General features: G+C 42.1%; 1 long non-coding RNA gene across 3 annotated transcripts in view; it reads right to left on the bottom strand.

Moving 5' to 3' along the window:
• Positions 1–26,022, bottom strand: part of LOC126062691 (uncharacterized) — a 70,229-nt gene that overhangs the window by 13,165 nt on the left and 31,042 nt on the right. The window contains exons 3-5 of one of the 3 annotated variants that reach the window (XR_007514116.1): positions 19,482–19,667; positions 17,812–17,877; positions 7,373–7,504 (exon numbers count right to left, since the gene is read on the bottom strand). This is a non-coding gene — a long non-coding RNA (uncharacterized LOC126062691). Of the gene's footprint in view, positions 1–7,372; positions 7,505–17,811; positions 17,878–18,091; positions 18,858–19,481; positions 19,668–26,022 lie in introns of those variants that run through there. The other 2 variants (XR_007514115.1, XR_007514117.1) reach the window with 2 other exon arrangements.

The raw sequence follows: 26,022 nt of genomic DNA, 5'->3' as shown, positions 1-26,022 counted from the left end.
CACATGATCAATAACTGATGGTATTGAAGGAAGGTATTGAAGGTATTGGCTAAAAACAAGGCTCCAGGAATTGATGGAACACCAATTGAGATGTTTCAACAAATACAGGGCTAGAAGCACTCACTCATCTATGCCATGAAATATGGGAAACAGCTATGTGGTCAACTGACTGGTAGAGATCCACATTTGTGCCCATTCCAAATAAAGGTGGTTTGACAGAATGTGGAAATTATCGAACAATATCACTGATATCACACTCAAATAAAATTTTGCTGAAGATCATCATTCAAAAGTGGTTGCAGCAGTACATCGACAGGAAACTGCAAGAAGTTCAAGCCACATTCAGAAGAGAATGAGGGATACCAATGCTGAGGTAAGATGGATCCTGGCTGAAAGAAGAGAACACCAGGATGATGTTTATCTGTGTTTTATTGACTATGCAAAGGCATTTGACTGTGCAGATAATAACAAAATATGGATAACACTGGAAAGAATGGGAATTCCAGAACACTTAATTGTGCTTATGAGGATCTGTACATAGATCAAGAGGTAGTCATTCAAACTAATCTAGGGGATACTGCATGGTTTAAAGTCAGGAAAGGTGTACATCAGGCTTGTATCCTTTCACCATACTTGTTCAATCTGTATGCTGAGCAAATAATCAGAGATGCTGGACTGCATGAAGAAGAATATGGTGTAAGGGTTGGAGGAAGACTCATTAACAACCTGTGTTATGCAGATGACACAACCTTGCTTGCTGAAAGTGAAACGGACTTCAAGCACTTACTGATGAAGATCAAAGACTACAGCCTTCATTATGGATTACACCTCAACACTTTGTTATTGTTGTTAAGCGCCGTTGAGTCGGTTCTGATTCATAGTGACCCTATACACAACAGAATGAAACACTGTCCAGTCCTGAGCCATCCTTACAATTGTTGTTATGCTTGAGCTCATTGTTGCAGCCACTGTGCCAATCCACCTCGTTGACGGTCTTCCTCTTTTCCACTGACCCTGTACTCTGCCAAGCATGATGTCCTTCTCCATGGACTGATCCCTCCTGACAACCTGTCCAAAATATGTAAGACGCAGTCTCGCCATCCTTGCTTCTAAGGAGCATTCTGGTTGTATTTCTTCTAAGACGGGTTTGTTTGTTCTTTTGACAGTCCATGGTATATTCGATATTCTTCACCAACACCACAATTCAAAGGCATCAACTCTTCTTCGGTCTTCCTGATTCATTGTCCAGCTTTCACATGCATATGATTGCGATTGAAAATACCATGGCTTGGGTCAGGCGCACCTTAGTCTTCAAGGTGACATCTTTGCTTTTCAACACTTTAAGGAGGTCCTTTGCATCAGATTTACCCAATGCAATGTGTCTTTTGATTTCTTGACTGCTGCTTCCATGGCTGTTGATTGTGGGTCAAAGTAAAATGAAATCTTTGACAACTTCAATCTTTTCTCCGTTTATCATGATGTTACTCATTTGTCCAGTTGTGAGGATTTTAAACCTCAACACTAGAAAACAAAAATCCTCACAATTGAACCAATAAGCAACATCATGATAAATGGAGAAAAGATTGAAGTTATCAAGGATTTCATTTTACTTGGTTCCACAATCAACAGCCATGGAAGCAGCAGTCAAGAAATCAAACGATGCATTGTATTAAGCAAATCTGCTGCAAAAGTGTTAAAAACCAAAGATGTTGTTTTCAGAATTAATATACTTTTGACCCAAGCCATGATGTGTTCAATCTCCTCATATGCATGAGGGAGCTGGGCAGTGAATGAGGAAGACTGAAGAAGAATTGATGCCTTTGCATCATGGTGTCCAAAGAAGAATGTTGAATATACCATGGACTACCAAAAGAATGAACAAATCTGTCTTGGAAGAGGCACAGCCAGAATGCTTCTTAGAAGTGAGGATGGCGAGACTTTGTCTCACATACTTTGGACATTTTATCAAGGAGGGACAAGCCTCTGGAGAAGGACATCATGCTTGGTAAAGTGAAAGGTCAGCAAAGGAGTGGAAGACCCTCAATGAGACAGATTGACACAGTGGCTGCAACTATGGGCTCAAGCAAAACAATAATCATGAAGATGGTGCAGGACCAGGCAGTGTTTTGTTCTGTTGTACATAGGGTTGCTATGAGTTGGAATTAACTAGATGGTAGCTAAGAACAACAACGACAATACCTACGATATTGCTTTTTATGCATTCCATTTCATTTTTGACAACTTCCTATTTTCCTAGATTGATATTTCACACTTTCCACTTTCCTATTTTTAAAGGATGTTTGCAGCTGTTTCTTCTCACTTTCAGTAATGCCATATCAGCAAAAGAAGGTCTCGAAATCTTGACTCCATCCATATCTCTAAGGTTGACTCTACTTCGAGAAGGTAGCTCTTCCCCAGTCATACTTTGAGTGTCTTCCAACCAGAGCAGCTCATCTTCTGGCAGTGTATCAGACAATGTTTCCCTGCTAAACGTATGGTTTTCACCGTCCAATTTTTTTCAGAAGTAGATTGCCAGGTCCTCCTTCCTAGCATGTCTTAGTCTGGAAGGTCCACTGAAACCTGTCTGCCAGCGGTGACCCTGCTGGTATTGGAAATACCCGTGGCATAACTTCCAGTATCACAGCAACATGCAACCCAATGTGGTATGACAAACTGACAGACAAGTGGTGGAGAACCATATGACCCGGCAATTCCACTCCTAGGTATACACCCAAAAGATTTGAAAGGAGGGTCAAGAAGAGGCTTATACACCAGTGTTCATTGCAGCACTGTTTACAATAGCAAAAATGTGGGAACAACCTAAATGCCCATCAACAGATGAATGGATAAACAAAATGTGGTACATGCATACAGTGAATTCTACTCAGCCAGTAGAAGAAATGAAGTCTTGATACATGCTACAATATGGATGGAACTGGAAGACATTATGCTGAGTGAAATAAGTCACTCACAAAAAGGACAAATATTGTATGACCTCACTTACATAAAAAAAAAAAAACAAGAGAAGACAAATGTATAGAGAACAAAGCTTCTTAGTGGTTACCGGGGTGGAATGAAGAGGTAAAGTGGGGTTAACAGTGGTGAGAATTATGCTTTGATTAAGGGTAGGGCTGCACAGGATATTATTGTAATTGTTGTCAAGTTGTACACCTGTAAAAAGGTGAACTGATGAAAGTTACATGATAGATATATTTACAATGACCAAAATGACAAAGAGTAGCTGCTGAGGCTGATTGTGTATAACCAAAAACTTCACTGGATTTGGTTTGTTGGTTTGGAGGTTTAGAGTCATGTTTTCATGGGACATGTCAGATAATTAATTGGCCTAATAGTCTGTTTAGTGTTTCTGTTTTACTCTCTATTTCAATGTGTACTGCCCGGTGTTTTAAAAGCTTGCAAGCAGCCATCCAAGACACAACAATTGGTCTCTATTTGCCTAGAGCAACAAAGGAATGAGAAGAGTCAGGAATAGGAGGAAGAAATGGAATGTGTACCTAATTGCCTCATGAACAACTGCTATCTTTGCTATGAAAGAAGAACTGGATGGTGCCCAGCTACCATTACTGAATATTCTGATGAAAGATTCCATAGAAGAATTCTCATCAAAAGGGGGAAAATGTAGAATAGAATTTCAAATAGTCATGGACTCCAGACTTCCTGGAGCCATGAAGGTTGAATGAACCCCTGAAACTATTGCCCTGAGATAACCTTAAAACCTTAAACCAAAAATATCTTCTGAAGTCTTCCCTTAAGGGAATCATCTTACTGGGGGAGGAACAACTCAGAAAAAGAAAGTGAGAATGGCTACACAATTGGAAGAATGTAATCAATGTCACTCAATGGTACATGTAGAAACTGTTGAACTGGTATATGTTTTGCTGTATATCTTTTCAACAACAGCAACAAAACAAATAAAATTATATTTAAAAATATTATGGCCTTGTAAACCCTATGGAGCAGTTCTACTGTCCTATATGGTCACTATGAGTTAGAATCTATTCCATGGCACACAACAACAGAGGTAGCCCCAAGGGACATATTTTCTGCAGAGTCCTTATGAGGAAGCACTCAGTGCTGGGCCCGTGTCCTTTGCTCCTTGGAAACAGACCTTCAGTCATTCCCTCTGGATTGTTGATTAAGATGCAGCCAGGTTGGACTTTGATAACCAAGTTGGACTATGGTTCTTGTGTTCCTATCTGTGAGACTTTAATGGCATTGTAGGAAGCGATGGTGAAAGTTGTGCGTCATCTTGGCTGGGCCATGATTCTCAGTGGTTTGGCAGTTATGTAATGATGCAGTCTGGTAGTTGTGTAATCATGTAATTGGGCAGTTACGTAATGTTGCAGTCATCCTCCATGATATGATCTGATGTGATGAGCCAATCAACTGTAAGGGGAGCTTTCTATGGGATGCGTGTATATATATATATATATATATATATATATATATACACACACATATGTATGTGTATATATGTATTGGAAACCCTGGTGACGTCGTGGTTAAGTGCTATGGCTGCTAACCAAAAGGTCGGTAGTTCGAATCTGCCAGGCACTCCTTGGAAACTCTATGGGGCAGTTCTACCCTGTCCTATACGGTTGCTATGAGTCGGAATTGACTCAATGGCAACGGGTTTGGTTTGGTTTTGGGTATATATGTATATATGCATCTATGTATATATATAATGTATATATATGTGTGTATATATATGCTTTCTGGCAAAGCTTGATCCCTTGCTCAGGACTCTGCATCTGGCTTGTCATCATTTGACCTACAGTTCTTGGGACTTGTGCCAACAGCCTCTCTATTGCCTGCCGATCTTGGGATTCGTTGGCCTCCACAGTCTCTGAAATGGCTGCCTGCCGTATTACCTGTCAATCTTGGATTCATCATCCCCCACAGCCTAACTGACCAATCTTGGGTTCATCAGTCCCTGCAACTATGTGAGTCAGGAAAAGCCTCTAGCCGGATGCCTGACTCATGGGCTTGGGACATGCCAGTCTCTACAACTGCATAGTGCCATTTCGATGAGATAAATGTCTCTCTATGTATATGTGCTTCACTGTTTTGCGGCTCTGGAGAACCCAGCCTAAGATATTTGATATTGAAAGTGATTCTGCAGAAACAAAATCATAAGGATAAGTTTTCTAGATTGATTCTCAAATCTTACTAGTCTTAAAGGCACTGACAACTCTACATCCGGTAGTAAAGAGGATGCTGATAATCCATGGCATGAGATGGCAATGTTAATATGCAAAATATCACCACCAATAGATCAAGTATTTGTGAGAAGCAAGACTCTGGATGATCACATGTTTGATACTTTTCTACAATTTTGTCAGAATAAGAAGTATAGGGAAGCTGGTAGGTTGGTCCTACTTTCTCTAGAAAAAGTAGTGAAAGAAAGAGATAATCCCAGGGCTTCAGAGTTGCAGCTCAAGTGCTGAATAAAAGACCTGAAAGTAGCCACTTTTTCCCTGAAAGAAAGCTTCATGTCTCATAGTAAAAGAGCTGATATTGCTGAAAACAAAACTCAGAGTCTGATTGTAAGATGGCTGAATTACAATACAAACTGAATTCTCAAACTCAAGTGATGTCTGAATTAAAGTAAAGGCATTGATTGGGAAGAAATGAGGTCCTGAAACTTGGGATGGGGACATATGGGAAGATAATCAGTAAGTTGGGGACACTGAGCCTCTAAATTCTGTTCACTCACTCCTGTCAACAGAATGAGCCATCTTACTCCCATCTGAATAGACTACTCCTTCTTTGTATGCAAAGTTACCATCCCCAGTAAAACCATTATCCCCTCCACCCCCATCTGATGAGATTAACCCAACTGTGTCTGAAGAGCCTTTGTCTGAGATGTTGCCTGGGGCAGGAAATGAGTCATTGTCTGAGCACTGTCTAGGGTCGGTGCCTTACAAGACATTGTTTAAAATTCCCAGGACTCACCTGTACCACCCACTTTTGCTTCTAGACCTATAACTAGACTTAAGTGCCAGTGAGCCCCATATGGTGAAGTACCCAGGAAGAGGCATGCTGCACTCGAAAAGAACTGCTTGACTTTTCTAACACGTACAAACAGAAACCTAGGGAATATGTGTGGGAGGCTATTGAGGGTGTGGGATAATGTTGCAAGGACCATAAAGTTGGATCAGCCTGAGTTTATTGATATGGGCCCACTAAGCACAGATTCTTCATTCACTGTTTCTGTTTGAGAGGTTAAGAAAGGATTTAAAGTTCATTTTTTTGGTTCACTGAAGCACGGATTGCACGTCGGCCTACACCAAATCAAGTTGAAGTACCAGACCTGCCTTGATATGCTGTAGAAAAAGGTATTCAAAGGCTTAGAAAAATTGGCATGTTAGTGTGGATTTATCAGGTTAGACTAACAAACCCACACATGGAGTGCCCAGAGGACACACCTTTTTACCATAAGGTTGAGCAACAAATTTGTGAAGAGATACCCATCATCCTTGAAGACTGCTGTGATTGCTATCTTATGTAAGTCAAATTTGACAGTGGTAACTGCCATGACTGAATTAAGAACCTGAGTACAATGGGACTGATTTTACCATGTAGTGGTAGGGCCCAAGTAGTGCCACAAAATCAACAAAAACAAGGCAAGCATAGTTACCATAATAGACAGTAGAGTCAAAACAGTAAACAGAATAGTCTGACTCTTACGAGCTCACGTTATTGGCTACTTAGTCCTGTTGCCTCTAGGAAATAGATTGGCAATCTCTTAAGTATTTACTTGATCTGTACAAGCAGAAGAATTCTAGGTCAGGTGAATGGCAGTCTAACTTGAACCACCAGAATAGAGAGTCATGGCCCCTCAATCAATTCCCGGACTAGAGACAGTTTACAGACTCACAGCCCCTTAAATGAAGAGGGGGGCTGTGTTCCCTTGAGGAAGAATCCCACTACAATTCCAAATATTTATGCTGTTATCCTTTTTTCCAGCCTTCCCCCAATGTAAGTTACAGCCTTTTATGAGAGTGGCTGTTCGTTGGGGAAAAGGAAGTAATCAGACTCCTTGGGGATTACTGGATAATGGCTCTGAGTTGACAATAATTCCAGGACATTCAAAACATGACTGTGGCCCACCAGTCAGACTGGGGGCATATGAAGATCAGCTTATTTATGGAGTCTTCACTCAGGTTCATCTCAAATTGGGCCCAGTGGGTCCCTGAACCTATCCTGTAGTTTTCCTCAGTTCCAGAATGCATAACTGGAATAGATTTACTCAGCAACCAGTAGATGCCCCACATTGGATCTCCGACAAGTGAAGTAAGAGCTATTATGGTAGGAAAAGCCAAATGGGAACCATTAGAACTTCTCTTACCTAGGAAAATAGTAAAGCAAAAGCAATACCACATTCCTGGAGGGACTGTAGAGATTACTGCCACCATTAAGAACTTGAAGGAAGCAAGGGTGGTGATTCCCAACACATCTCCATTCAACTTGCCTATTTGGTCTGTGGAAAAAAACAGATGGATCATAGGTAATGACAGTGGATTATTCTAATTTATCCAGGTGGTGACTCCAATTGCAGCTGCTATACCAGATGTGGTTTCATTGCTTGAATGAATTAATACATCTCCTGCTACCTGGCATGCAGCTATTGGTTTGGACCATGACTTTATCTTGATTCTGATTTCAAAGGGACACCAGAAGCACTTCACCTTCAGCTTGCAAGCCCAGCAGTACATTTTTACTGGCCTACCTCAGTGGTATATCAACTCTTCAGCCCTGTGTCATAATTTAGCCCACAGAGAGCCTGCTTGCCTTTCCCTCTCACAAGGCATCATACTGGTCCATTACATTGTTGACGTTATGATGATAGGACCTAGTAAGGAAGAAGTGTCAATGACTCTGGACTTATTGGTAATACATTTGCATGCTAAAAATCTAGAGGGTGGGAAATTAATCCCACAGAAATTCAGGTGCTTTCCACCTAAGTAGTGAAACTTCTAGGAGTCCAGTGGTGTGGGGCATGTAGAGATATTCTTTCTAAAGTGAAGGATAAGTTGTTATATCTGGCCCCTTCTACAGCTAAAAGGACCCACATTGCCTGGTGGGCCTCTGGATTTCAGAGGCAACATATCCCTCATTTGGCTGTGTTACTCTGGCCTATTTTTCAAGTGACTTGAAAAGATGCTAGTTTTGAGAGGGTCCCAGAAAAGGAAAAGGCTCTGCAATAGGTTCAGGCTGCTGTACAAGTGTCTCTGCCACTTGGGCCACATGGCCCAGCTGATCCCATGGTGTATGAAGTGGCAGTAGCAGATAGAGAAGCTGTGTGGTGACTTTGGCAGGCCCCTATTGGTGAATCACAGTGCAGTCCCTTAGGATTTGAGAGTAAAGCCCTGCCATCCTCTGCGAATAACTACTGTCCTTTTAAGAAACAGATTTTGGTTTGTTTCTGGGCCTTAATAAAAAATAGAGAGACTTAATGCTTAACCATGCCACCAAGTCACCATGTGACCTGAGATGCCCATCATGAACTGGGTGTTTTCTGACCCACAGAGCCATGAAGTTGCACGTGCACTGCAGTACTCCGTCATTAAATGGAATTGGTATGTATGAGATTGGGCCCGAACAGGACCTGAAGGCACAAAAAAGTTGCACGAGGAAGTGTTCCAAATATCCATGGTCTCTACTCCTGTCACATTACCTTCTATCTCTCAGTCTGTACCTATGGCCTCAAGGGGGTTCCTTGTGGTTAGTTGACTGAGGGAGAGAAAACTCATGCCTGGCTTACAGATGGTTCTGTGCAATATGCAGGCACCACTCGAAAGTGGACAGCGGCAGCTCTACAGCCCCTTTCTGGGACCTCCCTGAAGGACAGTGGTGAAGGGAAATCCTCACTATGGACAGAACTTCAAGCAGTGCACCTGGTTGTTCACTTTGCCTTGGTTGGAAGGAGAAATGCCCAGATGTGTGATTGTATACTGATTCATGGGCTATGGCCAATGGTTTGTCTAGATGGTCAGGGACTTGGAAGGAACAAGATTAGAAAATTGGTGACAAGGAGGTATGGGGAAGATGTATGTGGCTAGACCTCTCTGAACGGGCCAAAGAAGTGGAGATATTTGTGTCTCATGTGAATGCTCAGCAAAGGGTGACCTGGGCAAAGGAGGATTTTAACAGTCAAGTAGACATGATGATGGGTTCTGTGGCAACTGTCATCTTCTTTCCCCGGCCCAATGGACTCATGAGCAAAGTGGCCATGGTGGCAGGGATGGAGGTTATGTATGGGCTCAGCAACATGGACTTCCACTCTTCAAGGACGACTTGGTTACAGCCACTGCAGTGTGCTCAATCTGCCAGCAACAGAGAACAGCACTGAATCCCTGAGATGGTACCATCCCTTGAGGCTATTAGCCAGAAACCTGGTGGTGGATTGATTACATTGGACAGCTTCCATCATGGAAAGGGAAGCTTTTTGTTCTTACTGGGATAGACACTTACTCGCTGGATACGGATTTATCTTCCTTGGATCCAATGCTTCCAAAACTACCACTGTGGACTTACAGAATGCCTTATCCACTGTTATGGGATCCCACACAGCATTGTCTTCAATCAGGGGACTCACTTCACAGCAAATGAAGTGTGGTAATGGGCCCATGCTCATGGAATTCACTGGTCTTACCATGTTCCACATCATCCTGAAGCAGCTGGCTTGATGGAATGATGGAATGGCCTCCTAAGGACAGAATTACTGTGCCAGGTAGGTGGCAATGCTTCACAGCGTTGGGGCAATGCTCTCCTGGAAGCTATTTATGCTCTAAACAAGCATCCAGTATATGGTACTATTTCTCCAATAGCCAGGATTCACAGCTGCAGGAATCAATAGGTGGAAATGGGAGTGGCATCATTCACTATTACCCCCAGTGACCAACTCACAAAATTTTTCTTCCTATTCCCCTGAAGCAATGCTCTGCCTCTCTAGAGGTCTTAATTCCAAAGGAAAGAATGATCTCTTCTGGAGACATAACACAGATTCCATTGAAACTGGAAGTTAAGAAGGCCACCCAGCCACTTTGGCTCCTCAAGACTCCAGACCAACAGGCAAAGAAGGAAGTTCGCATATTGGCTGGTGTGATTGATCCTGACTATCAAGGGCAAGTCAGATTGGCGTTGCATAATGAAGGTAAAGAAGATTATGTCTGGAATGCAGAAGATCCCTTAGGGCATCTCTTAGTACCACCATGTCCTGTGATTAAAGTCTACGGGAAAGTAGAGCAACTCAATTCTGACATGACTACTAATTGCCCAGATCCTTCAGTAATGAAGGTTTGGGTCACCCCACCAAGCAAAGAACCACAACCAGCTGAGGTGCTTGCTGAGGGCAAAAGGAGTACAGAATGGATGGTGGAAAAGGTAGTTCTAAATACCAATAATGACTAAGTGACTAGCTGCAGAAATGAGGACGGTAATTGTTACGAGTATTTCTTCTTTATATGTCTGCATCAAATATTTTTGTTTTCTTCACTTATAAGATGTAAGATGTAAATGGGGCTAGTGTGTTTTTGGTTGTATGTATTTTACTTGTATCATGTTAGATACAAGTTTGACTTTGTAATTATCTTTATTTAGAGATTGTGTATGGTTTAAGGAGATATGTACAGGTGGCAAGTGATGGTTAGGGTTGTGTGTCAACTGGTTGGGATGTGATTCTCAGTGGTTTGGCAGTTATGTAATAATGTAGTCTGGCAGTTACAAAATGATGTAATTTGGCAGTTATGTAATGATGTAGTCATCCTCTGTGATGTGATCTGATGATGACCAGGCAATCAGTTGTAAGTGGAGTTTTCCTTGGGGGTGTGACCTGCATCCAATACATATATATAGATGTTCTGGCAAGGCTTACTTATTTACTCTGGATCCTGCAGCCTACTTGTCATCATCTGACTTGGATTCTTGGGATTTGAGCCAGCAGCCTATCATATTGCCGATCTTGGGATTCATCAGCTTCCACAGCCTGTGAGGCAGCAGCTTGCTGTCTTACCTGCCAATCTTGGATTCCTCAGCCTCCGCAGCCTGTGAGCCAGGAACCTGCCATCTGACCTACCGATCTTGGGTTCATCAGCCCTTGCAGGTACAAGAGTCAGGAGAAGCCTCCAACCTGATGTCTGACCCATGGACTTGCCAGCCTCTACAATCCCATGAGTCATTTCCGTGAGGTAAATCTCTCTCTCTCTCTATATATATATGTATATGCTTCACTGGTTTTGCTTCTCTCTAGAGAACCCAGACTAAGACATAGAAATAGTGGAGGCAGATAGCAGGAATCACTCAGTAAGACCTGGATTAACTGCCTTCTCCATTTCCTCTTCCCTTCCTTTGTCATTGATGACAATGAAAGTAAACATGGGACTCCTCACTTTCAGACAAAATGTTCCATCCCTCCTTGGTGGAAGAAGTTAAGATGATCTAAAGGTAGAAAGTATGACATATTTAGAGAAGCTAGGTAGATGGAATATTATTCAACAATAGTGATTTGGAAGCCTAGACAAAAATCTATGAGGACCCTTTTTTTAGTCAACATTCTACAGAGAAACAGAACCAATAAGATAGGTAGGCAGGTAAATAGATAGGTAGGTAGTAGGTAGGTAGATAGATAGATATTTGTTTTAAGGAACTGACTCTCATGATTGTGGAGGATGGCAAATCCAAAATCTGTAGATCAGGTGGGGGATTGGAAACTCTGGCAGGATTTCTATGTTACAGTCTTGAAGCAGAATCCTTCCTTGAGAAATCTCTGTTTCAATTGATTGAATGAGATGCACTCACGTTATTCAGGCCTGCTTTATTTAGAGTCAACTGATTTAAATGTTAATCATGTCTACAAAATACCTTCAGAGCAATGCCTAGACTAGAGTTTGGCCAAACAACTGGGTACCATAACCCAGCCAAGTGGATACATAAAATTCACCCTAACAACCATAGAGAAGAACTGGATTTATATGGGAGGAAGAGTTCATGAAGCCCAAACTCAAGGCAACTTGATCGAAGGACTAAAACATAAAATAAAACAAAAAACAAACCCATTGCCATCGAGTTGATGCCAACTCATAGAGACCCTATTGGACAGAGTAGAGCTGCCCCCTTAGGGTTTCCAAGGAGTGGCTGATGGATTCTAACTGCTGACCTTTTGGTTAGCAGCCTGCCTAAGCTCCTAACCACGATACCACCAGGGCTCCAGCCTGATGGGCTGATGGAGGGACAGCCACTTTAAACTCCAATGGAAAGAAAACTGAAAATTCTTGAATCAGAGAACAGAATGTTAATCTCCCTTTCTTAAGACAATTGTTAGTTTTCCACATCTTAGAATAATGAATTACACATGGAGAAATGGAGGCAATGATAACCAAATTATATTTCTAAGTGGTAAATTATAGGCCTGGCTTAAGAAATCAAATTTCTATTCCCAGTGTAAATTTGGCCCCGTTGTTGCTATTGCCCTTTGATGGGGGACAAGCAGACAGTGTTTTCTACAGTGTAGAACTGATCACTAATAATATATTTTATGTAGTGCTTACGAATTATGTATTTAAGTAAAATAAAATACCATTTCTAACTTAGCTAATATTATGGAAGATAGCTATGTTATTTATATACTCAAACACTTATTTGCATTCACACACATATATAGTTCACACATATGTGAAAGAAAGACATATAATATAATATGAAAGACTTATAACACCAACATCTCCAGAGTGTTTGATTTCATCTTGAATTTTGGAAATGCTTTGTTTCTATTTTCTCTGTTGGGTACCACAGAAAGTACAGAATGAAATTGTTTTACTAGACCCAAATAAGTTTTTTTTTTCCTCTTCAAAGCAGGGCTTATACCTCCAAAAGTTACCTGAATTTTGTCTAGAAAGACCAAGATAGAGAATTTTCACGACATTCGTTCCTGAAAGCTACTTTAAGCAATCTCTGAGTCTAGCCCTTTGTGACCTGAAGTATATCTGCCCTCACTTGAGGTCTCACTGACCCACTGGAAAACTACAGATTGTTAGTTCTTTTGTTGACCAGCCCATAATTTCATTGACAGCAATTCTGGGTTGGATTTATGGAGGCCACAGAGTGAAGTCAGTGGACCGTGGGAAATGTCAGCCTGCCCACTTGGGTCTCTGCCGGCCCCCACCCTTATGTTTGCTCTGGCAGGTAGCTTTCTTCTCATCGAATTTATAGCGCTTCAAAGTGTAGGCATGGCCTCACTTGAGCGTTTCTCTGACAGCCCGGGGAGGCTCTCTAATTCCCCCTGCACCAAGCGGCAGGAATGCTTCACTGCTGACGGTTTGTTCTCCACGTAGGCATCACACCAGAAAAAGGTGTCTTGGAGGCAGCGCCTACTAACCGCTTAAGTTTTACATTAGGTGGACTCTTTTAAGCCTTGTATTATACTGAACAATTGCTTTTTTCTGACCATTATCTATTTCCCTGTCTTTTAATAGAGCCGTGGTGGTGCGGTTCTCATAGAGACCCTATAGAACAGAGTAGAACTGCCCCATAGAATTTCCAAGGAGTGCCTGGTGGATTTGAACTGTTGACGTTTTGGTTAGCAGCCGTAACACTTAACCACTACGCCACCAGGGTTTCCATTGCCATGAGTTGGAATTACCTCAAGAGCAACGGGTTTTTGGTGCTGCAGCATTTAAGAGGATGGCTGCTAACCAAAAGGTCAGCAGTTCGAATCCACCAGCCTCTCTCTGGAAACCTTACTAGGCAGTTCTACTGTGTCCTATAGGGTCGCTATGAGTCGTAATCACTCTACAGCAACAGGTTTGTTTTTTGTCTTTTAATAAAACAGCACCGCCCCCATTTCCCTGTCCCATTTTCAGTCTCTCTCGCTGGATCTTCCAGCCAGGGATAGGTTCACCTAAGCTAAGGGGTCTCAGCCTGGGGCTGTTGAGAGAAAAGCATGCTTTTTCAGCTAGGTTTGGAGTGGCAAGGCCTAATCTTGGAGTTGTTGGCAGTGACCCTGCCGCCCCCAGGGGAGCGCCGATTTGGGAGTGGAGCCAACAGGGCGGAAAGAAGGGCTGTGAAGGGGAGACAGGACCACAGGGCCTGGTTCCTCCTGCCCTCCCATTCCGTAAGCCTTAAGCTTCGTTTTTGCTTGAAATTTTAAAAGAGTAATGATCACGATAGAGCACTACCAAGAACTGCCATTAATATACCTCAAAAACAAACAAACAAAAACCATTACCATTGGGTCAATTCTGACTCATAGCAACCCTATAGGACAGAGTAAAACTGCCCCATAGAGTTTCCAAGGAGTGCCTGGTGGATTTGAACTGCCAACCTTTTGGTTAGCAGACATAGCACTTAACCACTATGCCACCAGGGTTTCCACCATTAATATACAACATCATTATATCTGTAGTTTCAGTTTTTCAGTGTCTGTGGAGGGTATTATGTACAAATATTTATTTTGTACTTTAAAAAGTTATCAAATTCAGAAAAATAATGTATTTTATTAACTAGTTTTCTGACATATCTCTATAGTGCTTTTTTTTTTTTTTTTTACATTTTTTGGTGGTATACTTTAAAGTGCCTCTCTAGTTTGCAATATAATTTTCTATAGAGAGAATACAAAGATGAATCAGTCTTTCCTCTAGCATGGCTGGCAGATAAACTTGAGATAAATTTGCTTTGGGCAACATTGAAACTTGGAATGAGTTGTACTAACTCTCAGCTGTCCTTTGCAAGTTAGAAAATAAGGTATCCTTCTTAGCTAAAGTATCATTTTAGAATCCCTGGGGGAAGGACAATTAGTTTGTATGAGTACAATAATCAAAGTCATTGCCTAGCCGTTTCACATACACTTTGGCCACCTCTGAAACTGAAGTAGTACTGATACCATTTTTGTTCCGTTGGTTTCATGAGTTGCAACTGGGTGGTTAGCTTCTTTTTTTGCTGTTGTGAAAGCTGAACTGAATATGCCAAGTGTTCCTGGGAGCATATGGTCTTCTAAAGCCTTCTTGAATGAACAGATCAAGCCTCCCAGGAAATCTCTAGAATTCTGTTTCCTTACTCATCCACCTAATCGTCAGTGTTTTGAGTACAGCTAAGTACTCTAGGGGATATAGAGTATAGCAGACTGGTCCCTATGTTGTCTCATGATTTGTCACTTATTTGATTAAAATATGGAAGTTTATCTCTTTGAGTTATCTTGCTTGGGGAGAAGCCAGCCCCATATATTGAGGATACTCAAGCAACCTATGGAGAGGCCCATGTGGGGACGAAGTGAGGTTTTCCACTGATAACCAGGACCCGTCTGCCAGTTGTGTGATGAGCCACCTGGAAGTGAATCCTCTAACATTAGCCAAGCCTTCAGATGACAGCTGCCCCGGCTGACACCTTGACTACTACCTCCTGAGAAACTCCCAAGTCAGAGCCAACCTCTCTTGGATTTCTGATCCACAGAAATTGCAAAATACAGGCGTACCTTGTTTTATTGAGCTTCATTTTATTGTGCTTTGCAGATACTGTGTTTTTTATATATTGAAGGTTTGTGGCATCCCTGCTTCGAGCAAGTCTATCGGTGTCATTTTTCCAACAGCATGTGCTCACTTCATGTCTTTGTGTCACATTTTGGTAATTCTCACAATATTTCAAACTTTTTCATTATTATTATTATATTTGTTATGGTGATCTGTGATCAGTGATCCTTGATGTTACTATTGTAATTGTTTTGGGGTAGCATGAACCACGCCCATATGAGACAGCAAACTTAACTGGTAAATGTGTGTGTTCTGACTACTCCACCCACTGGCCGTTCTCCTGTCTCTCTCCCTCTCCTCAGGCCTCCGTATTCCCTGAGACATGACAATATTGAAATTAGGCCAGTTAATAACCCTACAATGTCCTGTCAGTGTTCAAGTGAAGGAAGAGTTGCACACCTCTCAGTTTAAATCAAAAACTAGAAATGATTGAGCTTAGTGAGGAAGGCATGTGGAAAGCCAAGACAGGCCAAAACTAGGCCTCTTGTGCCAGTTAGCCAAGTTGTGAATGTGAAGGAAAAGTTCTTGAAGAAAATTAAAAGTGCTACTCCAGTGTTTTCACAAAAGATAAGAAAGCAAAACAGCCTTATTGCTGATATGGAGAAAGTTTTAGTAGACTGGATAGAAGATAAAACCAGCCACAACATTCCCTTAAGCCAAAGCCTAATTCAGAGCAAGGCCCTAACTCTCTTCAGTTCTATGAAGGTTGAGAGAGGTGAGGAAGCTGCAGAAGAAAAGTTTGAAGCTAGCAGAGGCTGGTTCATGAGGTTTAAGGGAAGAGGCCTTCTCTATAACGTAAATGTGCAAGGGGAAGCAGCAAGCACTGACGTACATGTTCCAGGAAGTTATCCAGAAGATCTAGTCAAAGATAATTGACGAAGGTGGTTACACTAAACAACAGTTTTCAATATAGACAAAACAGCCTTATATTGGAAGAAGATGCCATCTATGACTTTCACAGCTAGAGAAGTCAATGTCTCCTTCAAAGCTTCAAAGTTCAGGCTGACTCTCTTGTTAGGGGCTAATGCAGCTGGTGGTTTTAAGCTGAAGCCAATGCTCATTTACCATTCCAAAAATCCTAGGGCCCTTAAGAATTACGCTAGATCTACTCTTCACGTGCTGTATAAATGGAACAGCCAAACCTGGATGACAGCACATCTGTTTACAAATGGTTTCCTGAATATTTTAAGACCACTGTTGAGACCTACTGCTCAGAAAGGAAGATTCCTTTCAAAATATTACTGCTCATTGATAATGTATCTGGTCACCCACAAGGTCTGATGGACATGTACAAGGAGATTAATGTTGTTTTCATGCCTGCTAACACAACATCCATTCTGCAGCCCATGGATGAAGGAGTAGTTTTGACTTTCAAGTCTTATGATTTAAGAAATACATTTTGTAAGGTTATAGCTGCCATAGAAAGTGATTCCTCTGGTGGACCTGGGCAACGTAAATTCCTGAAAACCTTCTGGAAAGAATGCCCCGTTCTAGATGCCATTAAAAATGTTAGTGATTCGTGGGAACAGGTCAAAATACCAACATTAACAGGAGTTTGGAAGAAGTTAATTCTAGCCCTCATGGATGACTTTGAGGGGTCCAAGATGTCAGTGGAGGAAGTAACTATGGTTGTAGTGAAAATAGCAAGAGAATTAGAATTGGAGCCTGAAGATATGACTGAGTTGCTGCAATCTCATGATAAAACTTCTAACAGATAAGTAGTTGCTTCTTATGAATGAGCAAACAATGTGGTGTCTTAAGATGGAATCTACTCCTGGTGAAGACGCTGTGAACACTGTTGACATGACAACAAAAGACTTAGAATATTACATAAACTTACTTGATAAATTAGCATAGGGGTTGAGAGGATTGACTTCAATTTTGAAAGAAGTTCTAATGTGGATCAAACGCTATCAAACAGCATCACAGGCTACAGAGAAATCTTTTGTTAAAGGAAGAGTCAAATGATGAGGCAAACTTAATTGTTGTCTTCTTTAAAGAAATTGCCACAGCCACCCCAACCTTCAGCAACCACCGCTCTGATCAGTCAGCAACCATCCAGGCAAGGCCCTCTACCAACGAAGAGATTATGACTAGCTGAAAGCTCAGATGATGGTTAGCATTTTTTAGAAATAAAGTGTTTTTTCATTAAGGCATATAAGTTATTTTTTTTAGGCGTAATGCTATTGCACACCTAATAGACTACAGCATAGTGTAAACATAACTTTTATATGCACTGGGGAACCAAAAATTTCATGTGACTTACTTTATTGTGATATTTACTTCATTGCCGTGGTCTGGAACTGAACCCACAATATCTCTTGAGTTATACCTGCAATGATTTTAATGACGGATTTTAAAAATCTTTTTTAAACAACGTTATTGAGACATATTTCACATTATATAGTTGACCCACTTAAAGTGTACAGTTCAACAGTATTTAATATACCATCGAGTGAATTATGGGTTTTTAAACTGTAGATGGTCTTATGTAAAACATACATAAACAGCCTACTCTGGTAAGTGCAGTTCCACATTTGGACCTTCTTCCTTGAGTATGTACAGGTATAGGGTGAATCTTGTGAAAATTTCTGACGAAACCTGTCTGAGTCATCTGGAGCTGCTATAACAGAAATACCACAAGTGGATGGCTTTAATAAAGCGAAAATTATTCTCTCACTGTCGAGTAGGCTACAAGTCCAAATTCAGGGTGTCAGCTCCAAGGGAAGGCTTTCTCTCTCTGTCGGCCCTAGAGGAAGTTCCTTGTCATCAGTCTTCCCTTAGTCTGGAAGCATCTCAGTGCAGGAACCTTAGGTCCAAAGGACGTGCTCTGCTCCTGGTGCCACTTTCTTGGTGGATGGGGTTCCCACTCTCCGCTTGCTTCCCTTTCCTTTTTATCTCTTGAGAGATAAAAGGTGGTGCAGGCCATACCCCAGGGAAACTCCCTTTACACTGGATCAGGAATGTGACTCGAGTAAGAGTGTTATAATCCCACCCTAGTCCTAATATAAAATTACAGTCACAAAATGGAGGACCACCACACAGTACTGGAAATCATGGCTTAACCAAGTTGATACACACATTTTTGGGGCGACATAATTCAATCCATGACAAAATCCATCAGAAAAAGTTATCAATTGCTGGTTGTTTAGTACACTATTGAAGTGGCTCAGTTTATCACAAACAACCTAGAAGTCTTACAACTTGTGAAATCTTCTGAAATGTACTTTCCTGCCTTCCGTCACTTTATGATGACTGTATCTACTGGAGATCAATCAACTGGTATAGATTTCTTTATCTGCAGTCTGGGTCCTTAGGAGGAAAATACAAAGTTCAGAAAAAGTAGAACAAAACTATTTTATTTCAGTATATATGAATGAAAGTACATCCTCAAGCTTAAATTCTTTTTTTTCCCCCATTATTTTTTTTTTTTTTACAAATGCAAGAAAATTGAGGATGCCCTAAAACAGACTCCAGGAACCCAAAACAATGTGTTGAGGGGACTTATTTGTCAGAGGGGGAAGTTCAGGCTCCACAGCCAGCCTCGGTTTCCCAGACCTGGAAAATCCTGCTGAAAATAGAAGGCAATATTCTGCCGAGCTGAACCGGTGACAGCTCCTCCCCATGTGACAGAACAAAAGCTTATTCTCTCACATGAGCTGGAAAAGGAAGTGCTCTGGGCTTCTGCGAAATGGCCAGATTTGAAAAGGGCTCTGGGGGAGCATCTGGCTGAATGTGACCCCTGTATGCCCATCCTCCAGGGGACCTAGTGTCCTCGCCACTGCAGAGCTTTCATGTTTGGTGGGTCTATGTGAGAAGCAAGGGCTTCTAGGGGATCGGGAAGGCATTGTTGATGGAGGAAGGAGCTGCCTGGCCCCATGGAGCCCTTGTGTTCCAGGGAAGAAAGCAGTGATCTAGAGAATGTAAAAAACCCACGTCTTAGTGGTGCAGAGGAATCCACGATTGGAGACATGTCAGAAAGCCGGCAACATGGACTCAAGGATCTGGAGCTTCTTGATTGGTTTGGGTTGCATTGTTGACTTGTGTCTTTCGATTCCAGAAGTTTGCTCATCACCTCCTGTCCTGAAAGATGAAATTGTTCAAATGCAGCTTCCATGTTCTCTGTTAGGAAAAACATAGGCTACATTCAGGTGAAGAATATTCTCTTATGAGAGCCCCCTATACCGATGTGGAGAACATTTAAAGTGACTCAAATACTTTTCCAGAAAATAGCCTGCTTTCTAGCCCTCCTACGTGGTGGTGACAGGAAAAACCAGTTGCCAGTCAACTCTGCCTCGTGGAGACCCCACAAGTGTCTGAGCAGAACTGTGCTCTATGGGGTTTTCAGTGGCTGGTTTTTCCTAAGTAAATCGCCAGGCTTTTACTGTGGAGAGAGTTTCCCACTTGCACCCCCAAGGACTCTGTGGTGAGAGGAGGATCTTTCATTTTCAGATGGCCTGTGTTGTACATTAAATTGTGGCCCCTCAAAATATGTGGCTGTGATCCCGTTTGGAAAGAATGTTTTCCTGGGAATGTTAATTATGTTTTCACCTGAACAGGGTGGGTTTTCATCTAATCACTTCTGAGTAATAAAGTGAGCGCAGCGAACACAGGCATGCCCACCCAGGGGAAGATAGAGGCCATATGAGGATCACCAAGAATCAAGCAACACCTGGAAGGAACCAACATGGCTGACACCCTTATTTGGACTTTTAGCCTCGAGAACCGTGAGAAACTGTATTTCCGTTCTTTAAAATCACTCACTTGTGGTATTTGTGTTATAGCAGCACTAGTAAACTAAGAGAGCCAGTCTCTGGAAGGTCTTCCTGTGAGTCTGTGTAGTCCTGAGAGAAAGAACACATAATATGTGCAAAAAGCAGCCCCTGCAGTATGAGAAAGCCAAAAAACCAAACCCACTGCTGTCCAGTCAATTTCGACTCATAGTGACCTTGTAGGACAGAGTAGAACTGCCCCATTGGGTTTCCAAGGCTGTAAATCTTTACAGAAGCAGACTGCCACATCTTTCTCCCAAGGAGTGGCTGGCAGGTTTGAACTACAGACCTTTGAGTTAGCAGCTGAGCACTTGAACCACTGCACCACCAGGGCTCCCTACTGTATGGGCAATGCCTGCGAATAAGTGCTGGGAAAAGCTACAGAATTGCCCAGGTGTTTGCAAAATGCCCTTGGCATGCGGCTCAGACCACTGAGCAGCAAAAGGGTGTGAGGAAGGTGGGTTTGGCATTTGGAAAGGAGATGATGGCAAATGTGAGGCCGGCACTGTGGGGCCAGCTCAGGGCACCTCTGTCCTCAGCACACCTGCACTCCCAACACTGGGAGGCCTGCAGTGGCTCAGACCTGCAGGGAACCCAAACCTGTTCTCTCAGGGGTAATCTGTTCTCCCTCTCTTACACAGCTGCCTCACCAGGGAGCCCGTGAACTTCCTGGGACAAAAGATTGTGCCTTCTCATATTTGAAGCCCCCCAGACTTTCACAGGACATGGTATCAAATACATGCTCAGTGAGTGTCCCTTGGATTTTAATAATAATAATAAGAGAGTAAATTATGATGGGTTGTATCTTTGCCTTGGGCTCCAGGCACACTCCCCGACGAGCCTGTCAGTTTGTTGTACTACAGGAGCTTGCGTGTTACTGTGATGCTGGAAGCTATGCCACTGGTATTCAAATATCAGCAGGGACACCCACGGTGGTTTCATGGAGCTTCCAGACTAAGACGGACTAGGAAGAAGGATCCAGCGGTCTACTGAAAAGAATTAGCCAGTGAAAACCTTATGAATAGCAGCGGAACATTGTCTGATATAGTGCCAAAAGATGAGCCCCTCAAGTTGGAAGGCACTCAAAATATGACTGTGGAAGAGCTGCCTCCTTGCTTGCTGAAAGTGAGGAGGACCTGAAGATCAAAGACCACAGCCTTCAGTATGGATTACACCTCAACATTAAAAATACAAAAATCCTCACAACTGGACCAATAAGCAACATCTTGATAAATGGAGAAAAGATTGAAGTTGTCAAGGATTTCATTTTACTTGGATCCACATCAACACCCATGGAAGCAGTAGTCAATAAATCAAAAGACAAATTGCATTAGGCAAATCTGCTGCAAAGGACCTCTTTAAAGTGTTGGAAAGCAAAGATGTTACCTTGAAGACTAAGGTGCACTTGACCCAAGCCTTGGTGTTTTCAATCACCTCGTATGCATGCAAAAGCTGGACGATGAATAAGGAAGACTCAAGAAGAATTGATGCCTTTGAATTGTGGTGTCGGTGAAGAATATTTAACATACTATGGACTGACAAAAGAACGAACAAATCTGCCTTGGAAGAAGTACAACCAGAGTGCTCCTTAGAAGCAAGGATGGCGAGACTACATCTGACATACTTTGGACATGTTATCAGAAGGGATCAGTTCCTAGAGAAGGACATCATGCTTGGTAAAGTAGGGGGCCATTGAAAAAGAGGAAGACCTTCAACAAGATGGACTGACACAGTGGCTGCTGCAATGTTTCCAATTTATGTGTGTGTATTAAAATAGATATTTCAAGGATCAAATGAAGATTATTAACCAATACTGTATATTGACTTTTATATATGTTATTATAAAATATAGGAATCCCTGAGTGGCAGAAATGGTTAAGTTCTTGATTAAGTACTTAACTACAATCCAAAAGTTTGGAGGTTTGAATCTATCAAAAGCCATCTCAGAAGACAAGCCTGGTGATCTGTTTCTGAGAAGTCACAGCCTTGAAAAGCCTACGGAGCTCAGTTCTGCTATGCACACATGGGTTCACCACGAGTCTGTGCACATATATTTATCATATATAATAAAACACATAGGAAGGCACAGTTACGGATATTTCTTACACATAACCAAACACCTCATGGGATTGGATTTCTGCATTTGAAGGAATAGGACGATAGTCTCACGGGACATCTCAGTCAATCGGCATAATACAGTTCATAAAGTTAGGTTCTACATCCTAGTTTGGTGAGTAGTATCTGGGGTCTTAAAAGCTTGGAAGTGACCATCTAAGATACAACTATTTGCCTCTACTTGTCCAGAGCAGAAGAGAAAGAAAGACACCAAAGACTCAAAGAAGAAACTAGTCTACAGGACAAATGTTTATACAAGCCACAGCCTCATCAACCCTGAGACCAGAACTAGATGGTGACCAGCTGCCACTACCGACTGTTCTAATCAGGGTCTCAATAGATGGATTTTCATAGAATGAGAGAAAAATGTGGAACAGAACCTCAAATTTCTTTAGAAAAAAAAATCAGACCTACTGGACTGGTTGAGACTGGAGGACTCCCGGAGGCTACTGCCCTGAGATACTCTCAAACCTTGAATCAAAACTAGCCCCTGAGGTTACCTTGTAGCTAAGTAACAGATTGGCTCACAAAATAACATCACCTGTGAGTACTGTGCTCCTTTAAAAAAATCACCTACATGAGACCAAACGGTCAACAATTATAAAACAAAGATGAGAATGTAAGAGGACAGGGAGACTAGATTAACAGAAACAAAACAACCAGAGTGGAAATAATGAAAATGTTCACACATTGTGAAGAATGTAACCAATGTCACTGAACAACTTGCACAGAAATTGTTGAATATGAACCTGAACTGCTGTGTAAACCTTCTCTGAAAACATTAATCATTAAAAAACAAACAAAAAAAAGGTTAATGGGTAATTTTATATCATTTAAATTTTACCTCAATAAAAACAAAACAACAAACAAACCCAAACAAGGCACAACCGACGTTCTCTATTCTTTTTCTTTGGCTCGCTTTAGTTCCTGTACCTCTTACGACTGGGAAGCTGCTTTTGGCATAGTGCACAAAGTATATCTCAGTACATACAGCTCTGAGTAGCTGGAATTTTGACAGCCAAGGCAGACCATGTAGAAAGATACAAGGCCCTGAAAGCTGGCAGGAGTGTGCCTCACTTGTTTGGGCCACCTTTTGCAGTACATCTCAGAGAACTCAAACTACCCATTTTAGACAGTGACAGTTGCACCTGGAGACTAGTCTTTAGGACTATGTTATAGTTACCCTAGTGCTGCTATAACAGAAATACCATAAGTGGGTGGCTTTAACAAACAGAAATTTATTTTCTCACAGTTTAGAAGGCTGGAAGCCCAAATTTAGGGTGCTAGCTCTGCGGGAATCCTTTCTCTCTCTGTCAGCTCTGGAGGAAGATCCTCCTCTCTTCTGAGCTTCTGTTCCTGGGCAATCGTCATGTGGCTTGGCATCTCTCTTCCCTGTCTCTGCTTGCTAGTTTGCTTTAATCTCTTTTACATCTCAAAAGAGATTGACTCAAGATACACCCTACACTAATCCTGTCTCATTAACTTAACAAAGAAAACCCATTCCCAAATGGGATTATAACTACAGATATAAAAACCAAAAACCAAACTTGTTGCCATCCAGTCGATTCCAACTCACAGTGACTCTAAAGCACAGAGTAGGACTGCTCCACAGGGTTTCCAAGGAGCTGCTGGTGGATTGGAACTGCCCACCTTTTAGCTAGCGGCCCTAGCTCATAACCACTGTACCACCAGGGCTCAGACCACAGATACAGGAGTTAGGATTTACAACACACATTTGGGGGGACATGATTTAATCCATAACAGGCTGCAAAGCCATGTCTGTCCTCTTCTTGATCTTGAAACAATTTTAATAAATCAGAAGGGACTTCTAATCCGTCACCGAGTTGAGTGCCTCTGTGTGTTTTCAACAGGAAAGGTTCTTCCAGCTTGGGTTTGAACAGAGCATTCCAAAGGGACAACTTTGTTCCTTGAAATTCCATCATGTCTCTTAAGTAGGGGTTGTCTTTCCTGCTTTTTACCTTGACTGGATTCTGTCTGGAGCAGGCTTCCTTCGCTTCAGCTAGCATCTACCGTTCCTTCTGCCTCATCTCCGCAAGGCGGCATCAGACCACTCGGGCTGACTGAGCTGTGTGCTTCCCTGGACCTGGGCTTAGTAACAGCTGGAGTTGGTATTGTTTATTCTTTCCATGTTGAAACTTCCCAAAGACGACCCCAAAGGGCAGGGGCCTTCTGACGACCCGTGGATCCTAAAGCCTCGTAGAGCAGTGCCCGGCGCAGCCAGGCTCGCGACTTTTACTTGCAGGACAGACAGACGGTACTCGGGCTGTTTGCCGAACATCACAGGCACAGCGGCCAGGGGCAGCCGTGCAACGAGTGGTCATCTGTTTGAATGGCCTAACTCGACAGCCCCAAGGCAAGGAGCATGCACCATGTGGCTGCAGGTTTCTTTGCAGGATCTGGCTTGGCATTCAGAGAGTCATCCTTATACCAGTGCGTGTCCCTCGTGGATAACCGAGGCGGTTCGGAAGGGGCTGCGGCACGGAAGGTTCCGGGAGTCCATGTCCTATACTCAAACAGCGCGTGTGCTCCGGCCTGACGCCGGGGCCACGTCCTTCCCCAGCTTTCTCTCACCCAGACCTGCCCCCATAGACAAGGAAGTTCATTTTACTATGGTACATTGCCTAAGGTATAAAAACCTTAAAAAAAAAAAAAAAAAGAAATATCACCTCCTTTGACCAATGTGACATCTCACACCTCCACATTTCATGGAGATACATTTCCAATTAAGTTTTACCTTCATATTTAATAATAGTGCACCAAAATTTGGAAGTGTGTTGTTTTGCGCAATTATATAGTAACATTTGTATTGATTATTCAATCCAGAATAATTTTTTTTTTTTAACACTTTGAGCGTTTGGTCATGAGAATTATTAAAAACATCAAGTTTTGGTTTAAACCAAAGCCTTTGCCGTAGAGTCAATTACGACTCATAGCTACCCTATAGGACAGAATAGAACTGCCCCATAGTGTTTCCAAGGAGTGTCCGGTGGATTTGAACTGCTGACCTTTTTGGTTAGCAGCTGTAGCTCTTAACCACTACGTCACCAGGGTTTCCTTTAGTTTCAGGTCAGGTACATGATTTCCCCCCAAGGGACATGTGATGGGTGATCTATAAAATAACTTCAAACATATATTAGGATTTAAATTCTGAGAAGGACATGGCATGGAAATACAGCTTTTCAGGTGAAAATAGATCGATGTAAAATTTCTCATTGTTATTGAAAATCTTGTTCCAGTATTTCAAGCAGATAACGATAGGCAACAAGTGATTGTGGTACTTATATCCCACTGGATGGATTTACAAGTGAAATAAAGAGTATTATTTACAAAGCTGAATATTTCCAAAACACTAGATATAACATGCTTTCCAGCCATTTAAATTTAAGATAAAAATTTTTGGATGGTGATGTATCCATCCATGTATCCATGGCAATGTGTACAAAACTACCTTGAAGGAAGTTTTTCAGAATTCTTAAAGGGATTTTGTAGTGACATTGCATATAAAGCCATATTATTAAGCAAAGGAAACATCCCCTGACATTCGATGTACCATGAAATTGTAGCAGGTT

This window comes from Elephas maximus, chromosome 19, assembly GCF_024166365.1.
Source record: "Elephas maximus indicus isolate mEleMax1 chromosome 19, mEleMax1 primary haplotype, whole genome shotgun sequence".
NCBI lineage: Eukaryota > Metazoa > Chordata > Mammalia > Proboscidea > Elephantidae > Elephas > Elephas maximus.
The sequence above is the reverse complement of the archived record's forward strand: the minus strand, read 5'-3'. Positions and strand labels throughout refer to the sequence as shown.